The sequence below is a fragment of the Eschrichtius robustus genome, chromosome 4 (genome assembly GCF_028021215.1).
Source record: "Eschrichtius robustus isolate mEscRob2 chromosome 4, mEscRob2.pri, whole genome shotgun sequence".
NCBI lineage: Eukaryota > Metazoa > Chordata > Mammalia > Artiodactyla > Eschrichtiidae > Eschrichtius > Eschrichtius robustus.
The window spans coordinates 116776770-116799116 of record NC_090827.1 but is presented as its reverse complement, the minus strand read 5'-3'; the positions used below and the strand labels follow the sequence as shown (position 1 = coordinate 116799116).

Sequence of the window (22347 nt, the reverse complement as noted above, 5' to 3'; positions counted from 1 at the left end):
TGCACGTCATTCAGGTTGTTTCTCGTTCCTTTGGGAAGCCTCACCTGACTGTTCCTGATAAAAGTTCATGTTGTATCCTCTTATTCTCCCAATGGAGCTGTTGCCAGAGCTGTTGTAATGATGATTGATTTTTTGTATTGGACCGTAAGCTTCATGAAGGCAGGAACTGTGTCATTCTTGCTCACTTTATTATCCCAAGCACTTAGTACCATATCTGGTATATATCAACAGCTCATAGTATTGATATTTGTTGAGTGGATTAAGACCCCAAAACTCAACATCTACCTTTTCTGTGAATCTTTCCTATTTTTTTCAGCTCTGTCCATATCCATCATATTAAATTAATATGTCAACCCAAAATTTGGGGTTTTACTCTTTTGTTATTCATTAAAGGTGGATAGATTTTAGCCTCTTATATCAATCAATGTCCTGAGTTACAAGCAATAGAAAGTGATTCTCACCATATTAAATATTTTGAGTAACTCACAGAATCTGAAAGAGTCCAGCAACTAGTCATGGAGATTTCCTAACAAAGAAAATGCCCAAACTCATATCATAAAACTGTTTTCATGAAGACATCATATCTATTACCCACCGATGCAGACATCTTAGGTTATCCCACCAACCCCAGCAGTGCTAGCCATTAGGTACTCCTACTATCTCTCCATCACCGTTGTCAGTTGTTTCTGGAGAGAGGATGCAGTGGCGGCCACTGCCTCACCTCACCAAAATGCATTCTGAGTGGTCCATCTTACATCTGGGGAGGTGTGTCTGCTTGTCAGAGCTGGGCCAGATGCAAGGGAGGCTGGGAAGGGAGGTTCTCCAGTAGGAGACACACAATCTCATGAGGTAGAAGAGGCTTCAACTACTGGAGGTGGTTTTGGGGCAAAAAAGAGAAATGTTTATTATATCCCACACAATTATTTCATGAGTTAGCATGAATGAATGGGGACAAAATCCTATCTTATTGTTCAGTGGTACCTCTCAAAGTGCCCAGAACAATGTACTGCATACAGTAGAATGTAAATGATTAATATTTTAATACAGTAACCGACTTTCAGGAAAAAATAGCAAATAAACTCATATCAAACAATGCCACTGAGAAGGGCTTCAAAAATCCCATTTGAAAGCAGAGTCCAAATTTTACCACAGTCTATGTGACCTTCTTATTTATTCCACAACATTTGTGATATTACAAAAATCTAAGCCTAGTTAACTGTAGTGCAAAATATGTGAAGCAAATTCTCCTTTAGGCAGCCAGCAGGTGCTGACTGCTTAGCAACATGGAATAATGAAGTGATTAAGGGACTCCATAAAGAATATTGTAGACTTACACAGTATTAGGAAGAAGACGTCATGTGCCATGCAGAAGCCAACCCTCAGTAAGATTCTCAGACAGCTGGTCACCAACATCATTCAGAGGAATGCCTGGTGGACAAGTTATAAAAGTGAACTCGTTTATTTTTGAAAGCAAGCATTCCACCAATGAAGCAATGACAGAGAGATCGAAAACACATTGTATATAGACACATGGTCTTTGAGTAATAAAACAGTTATCTCTTTCTTCTAAAGCAATTCTTTGAACTAGAGGATACTTAGTAGATTTTAAAACTTCATTTCACAAAGCCAGGATTAATAAAGATTCAGTGGCATGGCATTATTTATGTGAACAAGATTTTATTTTCTGACAGAAATGTTGAAATATCCATATTTGAATGAGCTTTCTGCAGTAGGCTGTGACAAGGCTAGACAAAGGACAATTACATTACTAGCTTGCTTTTAACCTCTAAGCTTAGATATAAAATTTAATCTATGCAGAAGCAATTTCAAAAACAAATACACATAAAAGAGATTACCATGGCTTTTCTTTTCACACACAAAACTGTTCAATAAAATCTTAATATATGGAGTGTAATCATTCAGAAAGAATAAAGAAAGAAAATTTTGAAAAAGGAAGACTTTCTCTGTCCAACAGTTTACACTGTGGTGACAGGATTACACACACAGCTTTCACAGATTTAAAAGACCTGAAGAGTGTTAAGGCCTTTGAGAAATCTTTCAGTCCTTCTCTCCATATCCTTTTTGGAAATGATTAATATTTCAAGCCATGCCCAAAATATAAGCTCCAAAAATTTTCTTTAAATGTCTGCACTAGGAAAACTCGGTGTCTTTCTGAAATGTTTTCTTTAGTCCTGATCAAAATATAATACTAAATTGGAAAAAAATTAGGCATAAATAAAACAAATAAAAGGTATGACTTTGCACAGCTTACACATGCCTTATCTTAAAACAATTCCTTTAAATAAACAGAAAACACTAATAAATATGTTCAGAATGATGCCATTTTTACAACAATGATAATATTGAATATTCCTTTATGTCTATACATGGCAGAGGCTACCAGCAATCTCTTATATTCATTCCACTCTTTCTTTAAGTCTTCTCTTTTAATAGGCACTAACTTTTACCTATGTACATAGCCACCCATCATAAAAGGTGAATTTCTCAGCCTCCCCTAATAGCTAGGGTGTGGTCTGATGACTAAGAATAAGACAATGCAATAGAAGTCAAAAGTTTCAGAGCAGCTTCAGGGAACCTAACCTTAATGACGGCCAGTGCATGCCCTTTTGGCTCCTTTTGACTTTATCCTTTTTTCATGCAACTGCTTGAAATAGAATTAATGTTTCAAACCATGGAAATGAGGCCCATTTTCTACAGATGGCAAAGTAGAGTCTGAAAGGAATCTCACTCCTTGTACTACCTGCTCTAAACTTTTACAAGAGAAAAGTAAATTTCCCTCTTGTTTAAACCAGAGTTATCTGGGGTCTGTATTACTTACAGGCAAACCAATTCTATATAAACACATTGATACAACGTGTATAGAAGCTACTGTTAGTGACCTATTCAGGAGCCTTTCTCTTCTTGTTTCTTTAAAAAAAAAAAAAAAAAAAATTATAATTCTGTTCTAGAAACAACTTTCCTAGACCCAAGAAAAATCATAAGTGGGTGAAAATATCCATTCAATTCCATGACCCTCTGCCAGATAATCATTTTCTCAGCCTTCTTTATAGCAAATGAGCCAAATATCTAGTTCTGACCAAGAGAGTATGGGAGATTTATGAAATTATTTTTCTCCCTGATGAAAGTAAGACCGCTTTCTTCACTCAGCCTTTTCCTCCTGCCAGTAATGCCCTTGAATGAAGACGTAACACTTGAGGTTGTGGCAGTCACCTTATAATCATGAAACAAAAAGCCTCTGGGGGGAAAAGCCATCAGGTAGAGAAAAGCAGGGGAAAGAAGGCTAGGTGCCTACGTCCCTGAGCGGTCCCACCAACCCTAGAATCACTTCTCTTACAGGCTCCTTGATTATATGAAATAACTCAACATCACAAATGATTAAGGCACGAAAGGTCTGGTATTCAATTTCAGCAGAAAGCTTTCTCTACTGATACATTTTAGTACTTATGTAGGAAAAAAAATTCCATTAATAAAGCTACCTTTAGAGACTAGAATAATAGGACTTATATTCTTTATACTTGTAATGTTCGGACTTGTTTATAACAAATATAAATTACTTTATAATAAAACTAATTTTATTACAAACAAGAATAGAGTCACAGAACTTCTTTAAATATTTGTTTAAATCTAGTTCATACATTGCTTAGAATATTCTGTTTGTATTTTCTTTACATTTAAATGTTTTACTCTATTAGGTACTGTATCTTAATCTCACAATCATCTTTCTTATCAATAAATATCTACTTAATAAATTAATCATTTCAAATATTGTATGATATCACTTATATGTGGAATCTAAAAAATACAATAAACTAGTGAATATAACGAAAAAGAAGTGGACTCACAGATACAGAGAACAAACTAGTGGTTACCAGTGGGGAAGGTGGAGAGAGGCAATATAGGGGTGGAGGAGTGGGAGGTACAAACTATTGGGTGTAAGACAGGCTAAGGTTGTGCTGTACAACATGGGGAATATAGCCAATATTTTGTAATAACTGTAAATGGAAAGTAACCTTTAAAATTGTATAAAAATAAATGAGGGGGGAGGAGAGAAGATGGCGGAAGAGTAAGACGCGGAGATCACCTTCCTTCCCACAGATACAGTAGAAATACATCTACACGTGGAACTGCTCCTACAGAACACCCCCTGAACGCTGGCAGAAAACGTCCGACCTCCAAAAAGGCAAGAAACTCCCCCCGTACTTGGGTAGGGCAAAAGAAAAAAGAAATAACAGAGACAAAAGAATAGGGACGGCACCTGCACCAGTGGGAGGGAGCTGTGAAGGAGGAAAGGTTTCCACGCACTAGGAAGCCCCTTCGCGGGCAGAGACTGCAGGTGGCAGAGGGGGGAAGCTTCGGAGCCACGGAGGAGAGCGCAGCCACAGGGGTGCGGAGGGCAAAGCGGAGAGGTTCCCGCACGGAGGAGCGGTGCCGACCAGCACTCACCAGCCCGAGAGGCTTGTCTGCTCAGCCGCCGGGGCGGGCGGGGCTGGGAGCTGAGGCTCGGGCTTCGGTCGGATCGCAGGGAGAGGACTGGGGCTGGCGGCGTGAACACAGCCTGAAGGGGTTAGCGCACCACAGCTGGCTGGGAGGGAGACCGGGAAAAAGTCTGCAGCTGCCGAAGAGGCAAGAGACTTTTTCTTGCCTCTTTGTTTCGCGGCGCGCAAGGAGAGGGGATTCAGAGCGCCGCCTAAACGAACTCCAGAGAAGGGCGCGAGCCGCGGCGATCAGCGCGGACCCCAGAGACGGGCGTGAGATGCTGGGGCTGCTGCTGCCGCCTCCAAAAAGCCTGTGTGTGAGCACAGGTCACTCTCCACACCGCCCCTCCCGGGAGCCTGTGCAGCCCGCCACCGCCAGGCTCCCGTGATCCGGGAACAACTTCCCCGGGAGAACGCACTGCGCGGCTCAGGCTGGTGCAATGTCACGCCGGCCTCTGCCGCCGCAGGCTCACCCCGCCTCCTCTGTAACCCTCCCTCCCCGCGGCCTGGGTGAGCCAGAGCCCCCGAAGCAGCTGCTCCTTTAACCCCGTCCTGTCTGGGCGGGGAATAGACGCCCTCAGGCGACCTACACGCAGAGGCGGGTCCAAATCCAAAGCTGAACCCCAGGAGCTGTGCGAACAGGGAAGAGAAGGGGAAATCTCTCCCAGCAGCCTCAGAAGCAGCGGATTAAAACTCCACAAACAACTTGATGTGCCTGCATCTGTTGAATACCTGAATAGACAACGAATCATCCCAAATTCAGGAGGTGGACTTTGGGAGCAGGATATATTAATTTTTCCCCTTTTCCTTTTTTTTGTGAGTGTATATGTATATGCTTCTGGGTGAGATTTTGTCTGTATAGCTTTGCTTTACAATAGCTTTATTTTACTTCACTATATTATAGCCTCTTTCTTTCTTTCTTTCCTTCTATTTTTTCTCCCTTTTACTCTGAGCCGGACGAAAGGCTCTTGGTGCTCCAGCCAGGCATCAGGGCCGTGCCTCTGAGGTGGGAGAGCCAACTTCAGGACACTGGTCCACAAGAGACCTCCCAGCTCCACGTAATACCAAACGGCAAAAATCTCTCAGAGATCTCCATCTCAACATCAAGACCCAGCTCCACTCAACAACGAGCAAGCTACAGTGCTGGACACCCTATGCCAAACAACTAGCAAGATAGGAACACAGCCCCATCCATTAGCAGAGAGGCTGCCTAAAATCATAATAAGGCCACAGACACCCCAAAATACACCACCAGACATGGACGTGCCCACCAGAAAGACAAGATCCAGCCTCATCCACCAGAGCTCAGGCACTAGTTCCCTCCACCAGGAAGCCTACACAACCCACTGAACCAACCTTAGCCACTGGGGACAGATACCAAAAACAACGGGAACTACAAACCTGCAGCCTGTGAAAAGGAGACCCCAAACACAGTAAGATAAGCAAAATGAGACGACAGAAAAACACACAGCAGATGAAGGAGCAGGGTCAAAACACGCCAGACTTAACGAATGAAGAGGAAATAGGTAGTCTACCTGAAACAGAAGTCAGAATAATGATAGTAAGGATGATCCAAAATCTTGGAAATAGAATAGACAAAATGCAAGAAACATTTAACAAGGACGTAGAAGAACTAAAGAGGAACCAAGCAATGATGAAAAACGCAATAAATGAAATTAAAAATACTCTAGATGGGATCAATAGCAGAATAACTGAGGCAGAAGAAAGGATAAGTGACCTGGAAGATAAAATGGTGGAAATAACTACTGCAGAGCAGGATAAAGAAAAAAGAATGAAAAGAACTGAGGACAGTCTCAGAGACCTCTGGGACAACATTAAACGCACCAACATTCGAATTATAGGGGTCCCAGAAGAAGAAGAGAAAAAGAAAGGGACTGAGAAAATATTTGAAGAGATTATAGTTGAAAACTTCCCTACTATGGGAAAGGAAATAGTTAATCAAGTCCTGGAAGCACAGAGAGTCCCATACAGGATAAACCCAAGAAGAAACACGCCAAGACACATATTAATCAAACTGTCAAAAATTAAATATAAGGAAAACATATTAAAGGCAGCAAGGGAAAAACAACAAATAACACACAAGGGAATCCCCATAAGGTTAACATCTGATCTTTCAGCAGAAACTCTGCAAGCCAGAAGGGAGTGGCAGGATATACTTAAAGTGATGAAGGAGAAAAACCTACAACCAAGATTACTCTACCCAGCAAGGATCTCATTCAGATTCGATGGAGAAATTAAAACCTTTACAGACAAGCAAAAGCTGAGAGAGTTCAGCACCACCAAACCAGCATTACAACAAATGCTAAAGGAACTTCTCTAGGCAAGAAACACAAGAGAAGGAAAACACCTACAATAACAAACCCAAAACATTTAAGAAAATGGGAATAGGAACATACATATCGATAATTACCTTGAATGTAAATGGATTAAATGCTCCCACCAAAAGACACAGGCTGGCTGAATGGATACAAAAACAAGACCCATATATATGCTGTCTACAAGAGACCCACTTCAGACCTAGAGACACACACAGACTGAAAGTGAGGGGATGGAAAAAGATATTCCATGCAAATGGAAATCAAAAGAAAGCTGGAGTAGCAATTCTCATATCAGACAAAATAGACTTTAAAATAAAGACTATTACAAGAGACAAAGAAGGACACTATATAATGATCAAGGGATCAACCCAAGAGGAAGGTATAACTATTGTAAATATTTATGCACCCAACATAGGAGCACCTCAATACATAAGGCAAATACTAACAGCCATAAAAGGGGAAATCGACAGCAACACAATCATAGTAGGGGACTTTAACACCCCACTTTCACCAATGGACAGATCATCCAAAATGAAAATAAATAAGGAAACACAAGCTTTAAATGATACATTAAACAAGATGGACTTAATTGATATTTATAGGACATTCTACCCAAAAACAACAGAATACACATTTTTCTCAAGTGCTCATGGAACATTCTCCAGGATAGATCATATCTTGGGTCACAAATCAAGCCTTGGTAAATTTAAGAAAATTGAAATCGTATCAAGTATCTTTTCCGACCACAACGCTATGAGACTAGATATCAATTACAGGAAAAGATCTGTAAAAAATACAAACACATGGAGGCTACACAATACATTACTTAATAACGAAGTGATTACTGAAGAAATCAAAGGGGAAATCAAAAAATACCTAGAAACAAATGACAATGGAGATACGACGACCCAAAACCTATGGGACTCAGCAAAAGCAGTGCTAAGAGGGAAGTTTATAGCAATACAAGCCTACCTCAAGAAACAGGAAACATCTCGAATAAACAACCTAACCTTGCACCTAAAGCAATTAGAGAAAGAAGAACACAAAAACCCCAAAGCCAGCAGAAGGAAAGAAATTATAAAGATCAGGTCAGAAATAAATGAAAAAGAAATGAAGGAAACAATAGCAAAAATCAATGAAACTAAAAGCTGGTTCTTTGAGAAGATAAACAAAATTGATAAACCATTAGCCAGACTCATCAAGAGAAAAAGGGAGAAGACTCAGATCAATAGAATTAGAAATGAAAAAGGAGAAGTTAACCACTGACACTGCAGAAATACAAACGATCATGAGAGATTACTACAAGCAACTCTATGCCAATAAAATGGACAACCTGGAAGAAATGGACAGATTCTTAGAAATGCACAAACTGCCGAGACTGAACCAGGAAGAAATAGAAAATATGAACAGACCAATCACAAGCACTGAAATTGAAACTGTGATTAAAAACCTTCCAACAAACAAAAGCCCAGGACCAGATGGCTTCACAGGCGAATTCTATCAAACATTTAGAGAAGAGCTAACACCTATCCTTCTCAAACTCTTCCAAAATATTGCAGAGGGAGGAACACTCCCAAACTCATTCTACGAGGCCACTATCACCCTGATACCAAAACCAGACAAAGATGTCACAAAGAAAGAAAACTACAGACCAATATCACTGATGAACATAGATGCAAAAATCCTCAACAAAATACTAGCAAACAGAATCCAACAGCACATTAAAAAGATCATACACCATGATCAAGTGGGGTTTATCCCAGGAATGCAAGGATTCTTCAACATACGCAAATCAATCAATGTGATACACCATATTAACAAATTGAAGGAGAAAAACCGTATGATCATCTCAATAGATGCAGAGAAAGCTTTCGACAAAATTCAACACCCATTTATGATAAAAGCCCTGCAGAAAGTAGGCATAGAGGGAACTTTCCTCAACATAATAAAGGCCATATATGACAAACCCACAGCCAACATTGTCCTCAATGGTGAAAAACTGAAACCATTTCCACTAAGATCAGGAACAAGACAAGGTTGCCCACTCTCACCACTATTATTCAACATAGTTTTGGAAGTGTTAGCCACAGCAATCAGAGAAGACAAAGAAATAAAAGGAATCCAAATCGGAAAAGAAGAAGTAAAGCTGTCACTATTTGCAGATGACATGATACTATACATAGAGAATCCTAAAGATGCTACCAGAAAACTCCTAGAGCTAATCAATGAATTTGGTAAAGTAGCAGGATACAAAATTAATGCACAGAAATCTCTTGCATTTCTATACACTAATGACGAAAAATCTGAAAGTGAAATTAAGAAAACACTCCCGTTTACCATTGCAACCAAAAGAATAAAATATCTAGGAATAAACCTACCTAAGGAGACAAAAGACCTGTATGCAGAAAATTATAAGACACTGATGAAAGAAATTAAAGATGATACAAATAGATGGAGAGATATACCATGTTCCTGGATTGGAAGAATCAACATTGTGAAAATGACTCTACTACCCAAAGCAATCTACAGATTCAATGCAATCCCTATCAAACTACCACTGGCATTTTTCACAGAACTAGAACAAAAAATTTCACAATTTGTATGGAAACACAAAAGACCCCGAATAGCCAAAGCAATCTTGAGAATGAAAAATGGAGCTGGGGGAATCAGGCTCCCTGACTTCAGACTATATTACAAAGCTTCAGTAATCAAGACAGTTTGGTACTGGCACAAAAACAGAAATATAGATCAATGGAATAGGATAGAAAGCCCAGAGAGAAACCCACAAACATATGGTCACCTTATCTTTGATAAAGGAGGCAAGCATATACAGTGGAGAAAAGACAGCCTCTTCAATAAGTGGTGCTGGGAAAATTGGACAGGTACATGTAAAAGTATGAAATTAGAACACTCCCTGACACCATGCACAAAAATAAGCTCAAAATGGATTAAAGACCTAAGTGTAAGGGCAGACACTATCAAACTCTTAGAGGAAAACATAGGCAGAACACTCTATGACATACATCACAGCAAGATTCTTTTTGACCCAGCTCCCAGAGAAATGGAAATAAGAACACAAATAAACAAATGGGACCTAATGAAACTGAAAAGCTTTTGCACAGCAAAGGAAACCATAAACAAGACCAAAAGACAACCATCAGAATGGGAGAAAATATTTGCAAATGAAGCAACTGACAAAGGATTAATCTCCAAGATTTACAAGCAGCTCATGCAGCTCAATAACAAAAAAACGAACAACCCAATCCAAAAATGGGCAGAAGACCTAAATAGACATTTCTCCAAAGAAGATATACAGATGGCCTACAGACACATGAAAGAATGCTCAACATCATTAATCATTAGAGAAATGCAAATCAAAACTACAATGAGATATCATCTCACACCGGTCAGAATGGCCATCATCAAAAAATCTAGAAACAATAAATGCTGGAGAGGGTGTGGAGGAAAGGGAACACTCTTGCACTGTTGGTCGGAATGTAAATTGATACAGCCACTATGGAGAACAGTATGGAGGTTCCTTAAAAAACTACAAATAGAACTACCATACGACCCAGCAATCCCACTACTGGGCATATACCCTGAGAAAACCATAGGTCAAAAAGAGTCATGTACCAAAATGTTCATTGCAGCTCTATTTACAATAGCCAGGACATGGAAGCAACCTAAATGTCCATCGACAGATGAATGGATAAAGAAGATGTGGCACATATATACAATGGAATATTACTCAGCCTTAAAAAGAAATGAAATGGAGGTATTTGTAATGAGGTGGATGGAGTTAGAGTCTGTCATACAGAGTGAAGTAAGTCAGAAAGAGAAAAACAAATACAGTATGCTAACACATATATACGGAATCTAAGGGAAAAAAAAAAAAAAAGGCCATGAAGAACCTAGTGGCAAGACGGGAATAAAGACACAGACCTACTAGAGAATGGACTTGAGGATATGGGGATGGGGTGGGGTGAGATGTGACAGGGTAAGAGAGTGTCATGGACATATATACACTACCAAATGTAAAATAGATAACTAGTGGGAAGCAGCCGCATAGCACAGGGAGATCAGCTCGGTGCTTTGTGACCACCTAGAGGGGTGGGATGGGGAGGGAGGGAGGGAGGGAGATGCAAGAGGGAAGAGAAATGGGAACATATTGTATATGTATAACTGATTCACTTTGTTATAAAGCAGAAGCTAACACACCATTGTAAGGCAATTATACTTCAATAAAGATGTTTAAAAAAAAATAAAAATAAAAATAAATGAAAAACTAAATAAATGAGTCATTTTATTTCGTATTCTAATATGCATATGCTTTAAAATAAAATCCACTTTACAGAGAGAGTATGTGGTCTGACTACCTACTAAAAAACACTCATTTGTTTTTTTAAAAAAATTGCAATATTCGAGTCATAGAAGGAAGGAATCAGGAAATTCAAATTAATGACTCAAAAGGAGTAAAAAAGTACCTGAAATACAGTCTTTCTAGGACAGGGCATCACTCTACAAAAGATAAAATTGCAAGTATCTTAGAGTTATTAGGGAGAAGTGGGGAGCAGGGTATAGGCGGGAATTGAAAAGGGAGCAAAGAATGTCTATACCTGTTATAAGTACCCGACTGAAGCCAGCAGAAAGCAAACTAGCCAATGACTTACTAAAATATCGGGAGGAATAAGAGCCACGAAATAGAATAGAATGTGTGTCAGGATAAAGAAGATGAAATTGAAAGGTGTTTAGAAATAGAAATAGAATAGCCAGAGGTAAGACAATGTTCAGGTGAGACTAAAGCAGAATAGAAACTAATTACACAAACCTGACACATCCAATACCTTATTCCATATTTGTACATCTTATTGCACCTCAAGAAACTGGGAGCAAATTTTCAGTAAATTTAATTTTAATTAACTTCTACATATATAGAGTATGTAATTCAAAAGATGCAAAAGGGTATAAAGTGAAATATAAGTCCTCTTCCCTTTCTGTCTCACACCACCTAGGTCTCTCCCCCATACCACAACTATTACCAGTTTCTTGTGTGTATTAGGGGAATTCTCTTAAGGATACAATTGAAAAATAAATGGACAGTTTTTAAAATGTTATTTGGGATCAAGATTTAAATGAATTAAAAGTAATTTGTTGTTCATGGCTTGGAAGGCTTAATATTAAGATGATAATATGCCCCAAATTGATGTACAAATTCAACACAGAAATTTTAAAAATCAGAAATAAAAGGAATTATCAAGAAAGAATGTAGTAACCATCCCCCAAAAGGAAAAAAATGGCATAATTAGGACTGAACATAGCTGTCATATTAATAAATGTAAATAGGATAAATTTATGTATTAAATACAAAGACCCTTTAGAGTTAAATCAAAAAAGAAAACACAACTACATGTTCTAAATATAAGAAATATCTAAAGCAAAAAGACTTGAAAAGATTGTCCATGAAAAGAATGGACAAAGATGTACCTATCAAGAAAAACCCAAAGGAAAGATGAAGGGAGAGGGAAGAATGAGATTAAGAGTAGAATTTTGTAATAATAAAGGATATTATCTGCCATCAATAAATAAATCAAGAGGTAGATAGATAGATAGATAGAATAAATAAAATCACCAAGGATCAGGGGGAAATGGATTACAAACAGAAACAAATGCAAACAGAAACAAATGAATCTATCTGTATTTTAAATGATTAACATAACCACACTAAAGAGTTGCGGGGATAGGAAAAATTAATCGAAACAATTTTTGAACAGAGTATTTTGATACTTCATCCTATTCTAGTTGGTACGTTTGTTTCTTGCAAGGAGGTGGACTAACAATTTCTAATTTAGTTTATGTCTGGGAAGGAATGAGTTTAGTAACTGGCCTGTAATAGATTTATCTCTCATTAACAGGAAAGAAAGAAAAAAGGGAGATGACCTAGTCTTATCTCCTGTAACCATGTTGATAAGAGACTTATGGTTTATCTATAATCTATAGAATGATTTTCGCAGGATGTCCCTGGTTGATGATTGTTTGTGATAAACAAATCAAGAATCTATGAATTTGAGGCAATGCTCCCTGGAAAATGTCATGCAGTACATGGCTGTATACACAAATATCAAATCATTATGTTGTACACCTACAACTAATATAAGGTTATATGTCAATAACACCCCAATAAAAAATAAATATCCTCCATAAGAAGATTATTTTAAAAAGGTGAGCAAATGAAACTTAAAGTAGAAGGAAATAATAAAGAGCAGAAATCAGTAAAATAAAAAACAATCAAAAATTTATCAAAGGCAGATGTTTCTTTGAAAAAATTGAAAATATTGCTAAACCCTAGCATAAAATACCACATTTACTGCAAATATATTTTCCAAATCTATAATTTGCATTTAATTAATTTATAGTCTTTTAATGTTCAAAAATTGTGTGCAAATCTGTAATCAGCATTAAGTCTATGAATTATCACTTTATTACTCCTTTCACATATTTTGTCTCAGAAAATCCTTCTTATCTTGAGATAAATTTTCACACATATTTTCTCTAGCATTTTTTATAATTTTTTTATACTTAACTCTTCAATACGTCTAAAATTTATTCTGGTGATTAGTATAAGGTAAAGCTACAAACTGATTTTTTTTGAGCAAATCAACTTTCCCTTTCACAGCTTTAAATCTTAAATGTCCAACTGTGAAAGAATATCATTGCCTAAATTTAATGAATCTAGATAAACCAAATGTTAGGGAAAAGAAAACAAACCATGGCAGAGGCAATAAACTTGAAGATCCTTTCATCTACTGTTGGCTGGTAAACAATTGATTAGGACCACTGTTCTAGGGCATTTAAGAACCTTATATATCCCAAGAATCACACAAAACACAGTGCAGTTTTAGTTTGAAATAATGTCATATTAATAAAAGATCTGGAAAATGTTTTACTTCTAATGTTTTGACTGATTCGGGTAAATGTACAGTTGATAAATTATCATAACATAGTTTAGATTCCTAAACTATCTTAACGTTGAAATTTTCTAATTCACTCAGAGGTGAAAACATAGACTCAAAACAATGCCAATATTTTCAGTGGTTTAGCTTATTATGACAAGCTGAAGCTGCTTTTTTAATTTTTTAATTTTTTAAATTTATGATTTATTGGTGAAAGTGATTTTACACATTCACACTTGTTACATAGCAGTATCTATATAAGTAAGAGACTGATCATACAGCCTTTTAAAACCTTCCTAACAAAATGATTAACGTAATCAAGAACTTAAGGATAAAAGAACATACAAAACAGTATTATATGAATTCAATCTTGCTTCCATTTATTTGTAACTAGTGTATCATCCAGGGCACCCGCATGACAGTACAGAAAATAAACAGAGCTAAATATTTGTTTATACTGAAATATGACACGTCAAAGATATCACATTCTTTACAAAACAATATTTTGTTCATTTTCCCATATAAATCATGTTAAAACACAAATAAATGACATACTAACTTTTAGACTACCATAGAAAAACTGCTATAAAGATATACAAATGACCAACAAGCTCATGCAAAGATGCTCAACATCATTAATCACTAAGAAAATGCAAATCAAAACCACAGTGAAATACCACCTCACACCCACTACAATGGCTATAATCAAAACAATGGAAGATAACAAGTACTGAGAGGATGTGGAGAAATAGGAACCCCTGTACATCGCTGGTGGGAATATAAAATGGAGCAACTGCAGTAGAAAACAACTGGGCAGTTCCCTCAAAAGTTAAAAACAGAATTACCATATGACCAAGCAATTCCACTCCTAGGCATATACCCAAGAGAAATGAAAACATATGTTCACCCAGAAACTTATACAAAAATGCTTATATCAGCATTATTCATAATGGCTGAAAGGGTAGAAACAACCCAATGTCCATCAACTGATGAATAGATAAATTGTGGTATATCCATGAAGTGCAATATTATTCAGCCATGAAAAGGCACAATGTTACAATTGGATGAACCTTGAAAACATTAAGAGAGAGAAGCCAGACACAAAAGGTCACATATCATATGATTCCATTTATATGAAATATCCAGAATCCACAGAGACAAAGAGCAGATTAGAGGCTTCCAGGGGATGAGGGAGACAAGTTAAAGGATATTTAAAGCCGCTTTTTAAAATTGAAATTCCTATCATGAATGATTTTAACAACAAAATGCTATATCAATCACAAAAAAATTTTTAATCCCCTACCATATGAGAATCATGCTTGAATATCCAAATGGGTATTTTCCTACATTCAGGGAAGGAAACTATAGGATCTACCTTATTCCACTTATTTAACATGTAATCTTTTGTATGAGGTTCATATCCTCAATATTTTCTTCAGTGGAGAAAAAGAACAGTAAATGTGCCCTTTTAAATAATAACAGGAATATTTGATAATAAATATTTATACTTCCACTAAACATTTCCATTAAGCTAATCAAGTTCTTTCAATACACGTCTTCTATGATAAAAAAAAAATTTTTTTTTCCATACTGACTTGTGACTGTTGGGTTTTTTTCTCTCAGTATTTTGCTTTCCTTTCATTCAAGCAGGAACGTTACAAGAAAATAGAAAAACCCTGATTCTTCTCTCTGGTTTTCGGCTTCCAAAAGCCTGAGCCCCAGATAAGTCAGAGATCTTGAGCTGTGTTATATGCAGAATAATGGCCACTCAAATATGTTCACATCCTGATCCTTGCTACCTGTGAACATGTTACCTTACATGGCAAAAGGGATTTTGCAAATGTGATTACACTAAGGATTTTAGGATAGGGAGATTCTGGATTGTCCAGGTGAGCCCAGTGTAAGCACAAGGGTCTTTATAAGTGAAAGAGGAAGACAGGAGACAGGAGGCCAAGAGTCAGATAGAGATGTGAGGATAGAAGCAGATTTTTTTTCCCTTAATTTTGTTTTTTTTTTTAATTTTTATTGGAGTATAGTTCATTTATAATGTGTTAGTTTCAGGTGTAAGCAGATTTTAAAATGATGTGATTGCTGGCTGGGAGACACGAGCCAAAGGCAGCCTCTAGAAACTGGAAAAGGCCAGCAAAGGGATTCTCCCCTAGAGGCTCCAGAATAGACTTGTACATGTCACTAGCTGTGAAAAAAGAGAAGTTGATGTATTAGTTTACTGACCATCTCGATACTGAGTTCAGTAAAAAAAGTTTATCTTATAGTTCCTACATACCACGTACTTTGACTTATTTTAATATATGAGCCACTAAAAAAGAAATATAATAAAGCCTGAATTAAAATCCTATTTATCAGTTTTACTAATTGGATATATTTAAGTGTTTTACCTACGCCCTTGTATGCCTCAAAGATGAATAGGCTATCTGCCTCTATTTACTTCTCATAAAGATGTTATAACACAAATAAGTATAACCCAAGTTTTCCAGTCTTGACTAGCCTATGGGTGCAAGCAAAACCAAACTAACAGTAGTAACTTAGATTTTATTTGCTCATTTCTCCCAACTCCGTTATATATAGAATGTTAGCAAACTTGCCCGAAGCAAGCTCAAATGATTTTGAACCCATTTTAAGTTACTAAAGGAGGTGAAGTAGAGTCTCTGTGTTGGAGCTCAGGGGGTAATTTTTAAATAAGAGTTCTCCAAAATAACTTCCACGTAGAATAGAATATGTATTAAAGAATAAAGTCATTAGCAATCCAACACATTTTCATGTGCTAAATTGAAGCTATTAAAACTCAAGAGTAATCACAGCAATTGTTTAGATTAAAACTTAGACCAATAAAACATTTTTTTCCAGGGAGGAGTACTTTATCACTGACATTTTTTAGAACTGCCTACACAAGGTGATAATAAAAAGCAGACCAACTTTGAATTGGTTTTTAAACCAATTTTAATTTAAATTTTAAATTTTTTATTTAAATTTATAATTAAAGTTTATTAGTTAAAATTTTAAATTTAAATTTTTTTATTATTTTAAAAATTTTCTACAGAAAATTCATTCCTTATTGCCTGCACTCAGAGAGGACAGCTCCCACTATCCCCACCCTGTTCACCACTGATGACAACTAATTTCAAAAGAGCTTTCACTATCTCAAAATGACTATTTTACACCTTTCCCTCTCTTACCAAACCTCCATAACCTCCTCTTCCTCTCAAATTTTAGCAGATTGTAATGCATTATAATTCCCTGAGAAAACAGAAGTAATCATAAGAGAATTTCCTCATCTTCCTATTGCAAAATCAACCAACCCTCCATTACCACATAATTCTGATATGTTCATACACCTGGTAAACCATCACCATGATCAAGAAAAACAAACATATACAAATTCTAAAAGTTCCTCTTGTCCCATTATAATTCAGTCCTTTCTCTCCACTCCCAATCCCTAGGCAACAACCCATCTTATTTCATTATAGGTTAATTGGCATTTTACAGAATTTTATATAAATAGAATCATAAAATATGTACTCTAGCCTATTATAGGCAAAAATGAATTTTGAGATTCATCCATTTTTTACATTTATCAATAATTCCTTTTTATTACTGTGGTACTATTTGATATTTATTGATACTTATATTTCACTATTATTGAAATTTACCATATGGATACATCACTATTTGTTTATTCCTTCACCTGCTGATAGACATATGGGGTGTTTCCAGGTTTCATTTATTTCTAATAAAAATGCTATGATACTTTCTTTTCTCTTGAATAAACACATAGGAATAGAATGACTGGTTCAGACCGTAAGTGATATGTAACTTTAAAAAAAGAACTGTCAAACTGTTTACCAAAGTTATTGTATCATTTTATACTTCTTTTTTAAAATTTTTTGGGGCTTATTGACTGAAAGATTCTTTTAATTCTATAGTGCTTTACAATTTTCAAGTGTTTCAGACATGATTTTATATAATCCCATAATAACCCTTTTCTCCCCCTATCCTTACATTGCCCTTCTATCCTTCCCTCTCCCCCTAATTTGTTAGCCACTAATTTGTTCTCTATATCTGTGAGTCTGTTTCTTTCTCACTCCTGGGTTTATATCCAAAAAAAAACAAACAAACAAACACTAATTCAAAAAGATACACGCAGCCCAATGTTCATAGCAGCATTATTTACAACAGCCAAGGTATGAAAGCAACCTAAGTGTCCATCGACAGATGAACAGGTAAAGAAGATGTGGTATATATATACAATGGAATATTACTCAGCCATAGAAAGAATGAAATTTTGCCATTTGCAGCAACATGGATGGATTTGGAAGGCATTATGCTAAGTGAAATAAGTCGGACAGAGAAAGACAAATACTGTATGATGTCACTTATATGTGGAATTTAAAAAATACAACAAACTAGTTAATAAAACATTTTACACTTCTAACAACAATATTTGAGAGTTCCCTTTGCATCTTTTATATTTATCCACATATTTGCCATTTTGAATATACTTGTCATGTCTTTGTGTAGATTCAGAGTTCCCTCTGGTATCTTTTCCTTCTGTCTGTGAAGCACAACACTTTAACATTTCTTTATAATGAAATTCTGATAATGTTAAATTCATTTAGTTTTTATGTCTGAAGATGTCTTTCATTTGCCTTTTTTTTAAAGATATTTTTGCTGAGTATATAAATCTAGGTTGATAGATTTTTTTTTTTTTTTCAGTACTTTAAACATGTCACTCCACTGTCTTCTACCCTGAATTATTTCTGATGAAAAGTCACTATCATCCTTTACTTCATTTCTCTGTACATAGTGTGTTTTCTCTCACCATCTCTGGCTGCTTTTCAGATTTTTACTTTATCACTGCTTTTAAACATTCTGATTATATGGCCTGGAGGGTAATTTTCTTTGTTTCTTGTGCTTGGGACTTGTTAAAAATCTTGGATCTGTAGTGTTTATCAAATTTGATAAACCTTTCAGCAATTATTCCTACAAATATTTTTTTTCTGTCCTGGCCTCTCACCCTCCTTTCTTTTTGGGATTCTAATTTCCCATGTATTAGGCCACCTAAAGTTGTTCTGCAGCTCACTGATACTCTGTCCACTTTCTTTCAGACTTATTTCTCTCTGTGTTTAATATTGGATAGTTTATATTGCAACATCTTCAAATTCATTCATCTTTTCTTCTGTAGTGTCTAATCTACTGTTAATCCCATCCAATGTATACATCTTAAACCATGTATTTTTCACCTCTAGAAAGTGTTATTGGGGCCTCTTTTACATATTATGTTTATTTTCTTAACATGCTCATTTTCTCCTACTTTCCTACTTTCTTGAACATATAGAATAGAGTTTTAATATGGTTTTAATGATTTTGTCTATTAATTTCATCTCAGTCATTTCTGGGTCTCTTTTTTATTTAATCTTTTAAACTGAAGTATAGTTAATTTACAATGTTGTGTTAGTTTCAAGTGTACAGCAAAGTGATTCAGTTACACATATATATATTCTTTTTCAGATTCTTTTCCACTATAGGTTATTACAAGATATTGAGTATAGTTCCCTGTGCTATACAGTAGGTCCTTGTTGTTTACCTATTCTATATACAGTAGTGTGTATCTGTTAATCAGAAAATCCTAATTTATCTCTTCCCCCCACCCCCTGCCCCGCTATCCCCTTGGTAATCATAAGTTTGTTTTCTATGTCTGTGTGTCTATTTCTGTTTCACAGATAAGTTCATTTGTGTCATATTTTAGATTCCACATATAAGTGATATCATATGATATTTGTCTTCCTCTATCTGACTTACTTAACTTAATATGATAATCTCTAGGTTTATCCATGTTGCTGCAAATGGCATTATTTCATTCTTTTTTCTGGCTGAGTCATATTCCATTGTGTGTGTGTGTGTGTGTGTGTGTGTGTGTGTGTATATATATATATACACCACATCTTCTTTATCCATTCATCTCTTGATGTACATTTAGGCCTTGGCTATTGTAAATAGTGCTGCTATGAACACCGGGGTACATGTATCTTTTTGAATTAGAGTTTTCTCTGGATATATGCCCAGGAGTAGAATTGCAGGATCATATGGTAACTTGGGTCTGTTTCTATTGATTGATTTTTCTCTTCATTGTGTGTCCTATTTTTCTGCTTCTTTTGCAAGCCAGACATTATGAATTTTACCTTGTTGAGTACTGAATGTTCGTAAGTTTTATTCTAAGAAAAGTTATTTGGAAAAGTTCATCCCTTTGACGCTTGATTTTAGGCTTTATTAGGTAAGAACAATACAGCCTTTAGTCCAAGACTAATTGTGCCCACTATTGATGCACTACCCTTCTGAGTACTCTAACTATGTATTTCTCTACTCTGGCAGGTGGAAACACAAACTATCCCAGCTCTCTGGGCCCTCCAAGGATTGCTCTACTAGCTCCTTTCCAGTGGTTGGTAATTTCCTCACACATATGTAATACACAATACTCAGCTGAACACTCAAGGAGAATAAATCCTCTAGAGAATAAATCTTTAGAATATATAACTAAGCAACTCTCTCTTTCCTGGTATTCCATCATGTGAATTCTAGCTGAGCTGATATTCTGCAATTTCTCAACCTTGTTTCCTCAACTCAGAGATGTCTCCAGGTTCTGTGTGGGTTAACCTTTACTGCTCCATAGACTGTAAGCTCTCTCTAGGCAATAATATGAGGAATCAAAGGCTTATCTAATTTTTTTTCCTTCCCTCAAAGATTATCCTTTTGCTGACTATTGGCCACTTTGAAAATTGTTGTTCTGTATGTTTTGTCCATTTTTAAAATTGTTAGAGGCAGGAGAGTAAATCCCTGTTACTCCATTATGACTGGAAGCTAGAAGTGGGAATACTGGTATTTTACACTGAGACATGGTTGTGATATTTCTCTGGAGAGAATCAATTCTCTTTTAGGATTGTTGTGAGAAAAAAGAAAAATCCTGAGAAGGCAAATCCTCTGCTACAAGCCAGAACCACCTAGACCTGCATACTGCAGCACAGGCTAAAACGTTAATATAGTTTCATTAGTACACTTTACTAGATTTGTGTCCTGAAGTCTTAAAATTTAACCTGAAAAGAACATTTTATTGTAAGAATTCAAGTGCTTTCACTCACAATGCTTGTCAAACAATGTATATCATCCATGACACAAAGAGAATATTTTAAATAATATAAAATCTTTTACAAATTTGGAAATGAACAGTTACTGCCAACTGAATCACTTAACAACAAACAAAATTATCCACTGATCTCCTGAAACTGATCACTCGATTATTCTTGATTGAAAAAGCCATAAGTATCTTTATTGTTGAAAATAATAGCCTTGGTCTTTTATTTAATAATATATTTATATATTTTATATAATTATGCATATAATTACATGAGATTTATTTTGTATTCAGCTTTTTGACAAGTCACAATAAACATAAACCTAAAAAGCAAAGAATTTTGCATACTAAGCTTTGACTAACTAGATTGTGGAAAATATAAATGGATTCATTTATAAGAATGTTCTTCTGAAGCTGAATTTTAGGACATTGGAAAAAGACTGTCTTTTATCAAAATATCTATTTAGTGATTACAAATCCTTTGTAGAAAAAAGAAGAAATATAAGTAAGTAAATGAATAGAAGATAAAATTTAAAACTTTTGGTATTTGTTTACTCTTAAATCTGATTATCAGGCATAGCCCACACATCTTATACATTTTTGTATGTATTTTTATTATTATTCATTAAATGTCTGTTACTTGAAAACTGAGGTCTTATACACAAGTATCCTAGAAGTCAAATGGGAAATAGGGCATTGCTTAGTAGGTATGAATTCACTTACGTGGTATACCTCTTAAGTATTCTCCTTCTGAAAAATCAGGAAAGGCACAGATCATTTAGAGTAGCAGGTGCAGTCTACAAGACATACACTACAAGCATATTGAACACACTTTAGAGTTAGTTTTGAAAACTCTGACAATTCTTTTGCCCTGCTTTCTTTCTGGTATCTTTAATTAAATCCCTTCATGCTCTCAAATCCAAAAGCATAAATATTGCATTGCATGCTTTCAGGCATTTTTTCCAGAGAACCAAGTGAGTCTTTCCCACTTGGATATTGTCCTGTCTAACCTTATAACTGCTTTGTGAGATGAATTCAATTCAATTTCAATGGTTTTCTTGAGCGCCTACTTCTGCACTGGGTGCCTGACAGAGATTAATATGACATGCTATCTGCCCCCAGCAAATAATAATGGCAAAAGTTCCTGGAGCATACAGGGTATGCCACACACTATTAAGTGCTTTACTTACATTAACTCATCCAATTCTCAAAACCATTTTACAGAGAAGGAAAGTGAAGCTTTAAAAAAAAAAAATAGTAAGCAACTGATTAAAATTACACAGCTGGTGAGAGGTGGAGTTGAGTCTTAAATCCAGGCTGACTGACTCTTGACCAAAATGCATACTGCCCTTCCCAAAGAGAGGTAGAACCATACATACAACAAACTATACTATAAGATATTACCCCAAAACACAATA

General features: G+C 36.0%; 1 long non-coding RNA gene across 1 annotated transcript in view; it reads right to left on the bottom strand.

Moving 5' to 3' along the window:
• Positions 1 to 1350: 1350 nt before the first annotated feature.
• LOC137763834 (uncharacterized) overlaps positions 1351 to 22347 on the bottom strand; it is a 106101-nt gene continuing 85104 nt past the window's right edge. The window contains exon 3 of the long non-coding RNA XR_011073855.1: positions 1351 to 1428. This is a non-coding gene — a long non-coding RNA (uncharacterized lncRNA). The remainder of the gene's footprint in view (positions 1429 to 22347) is intronic.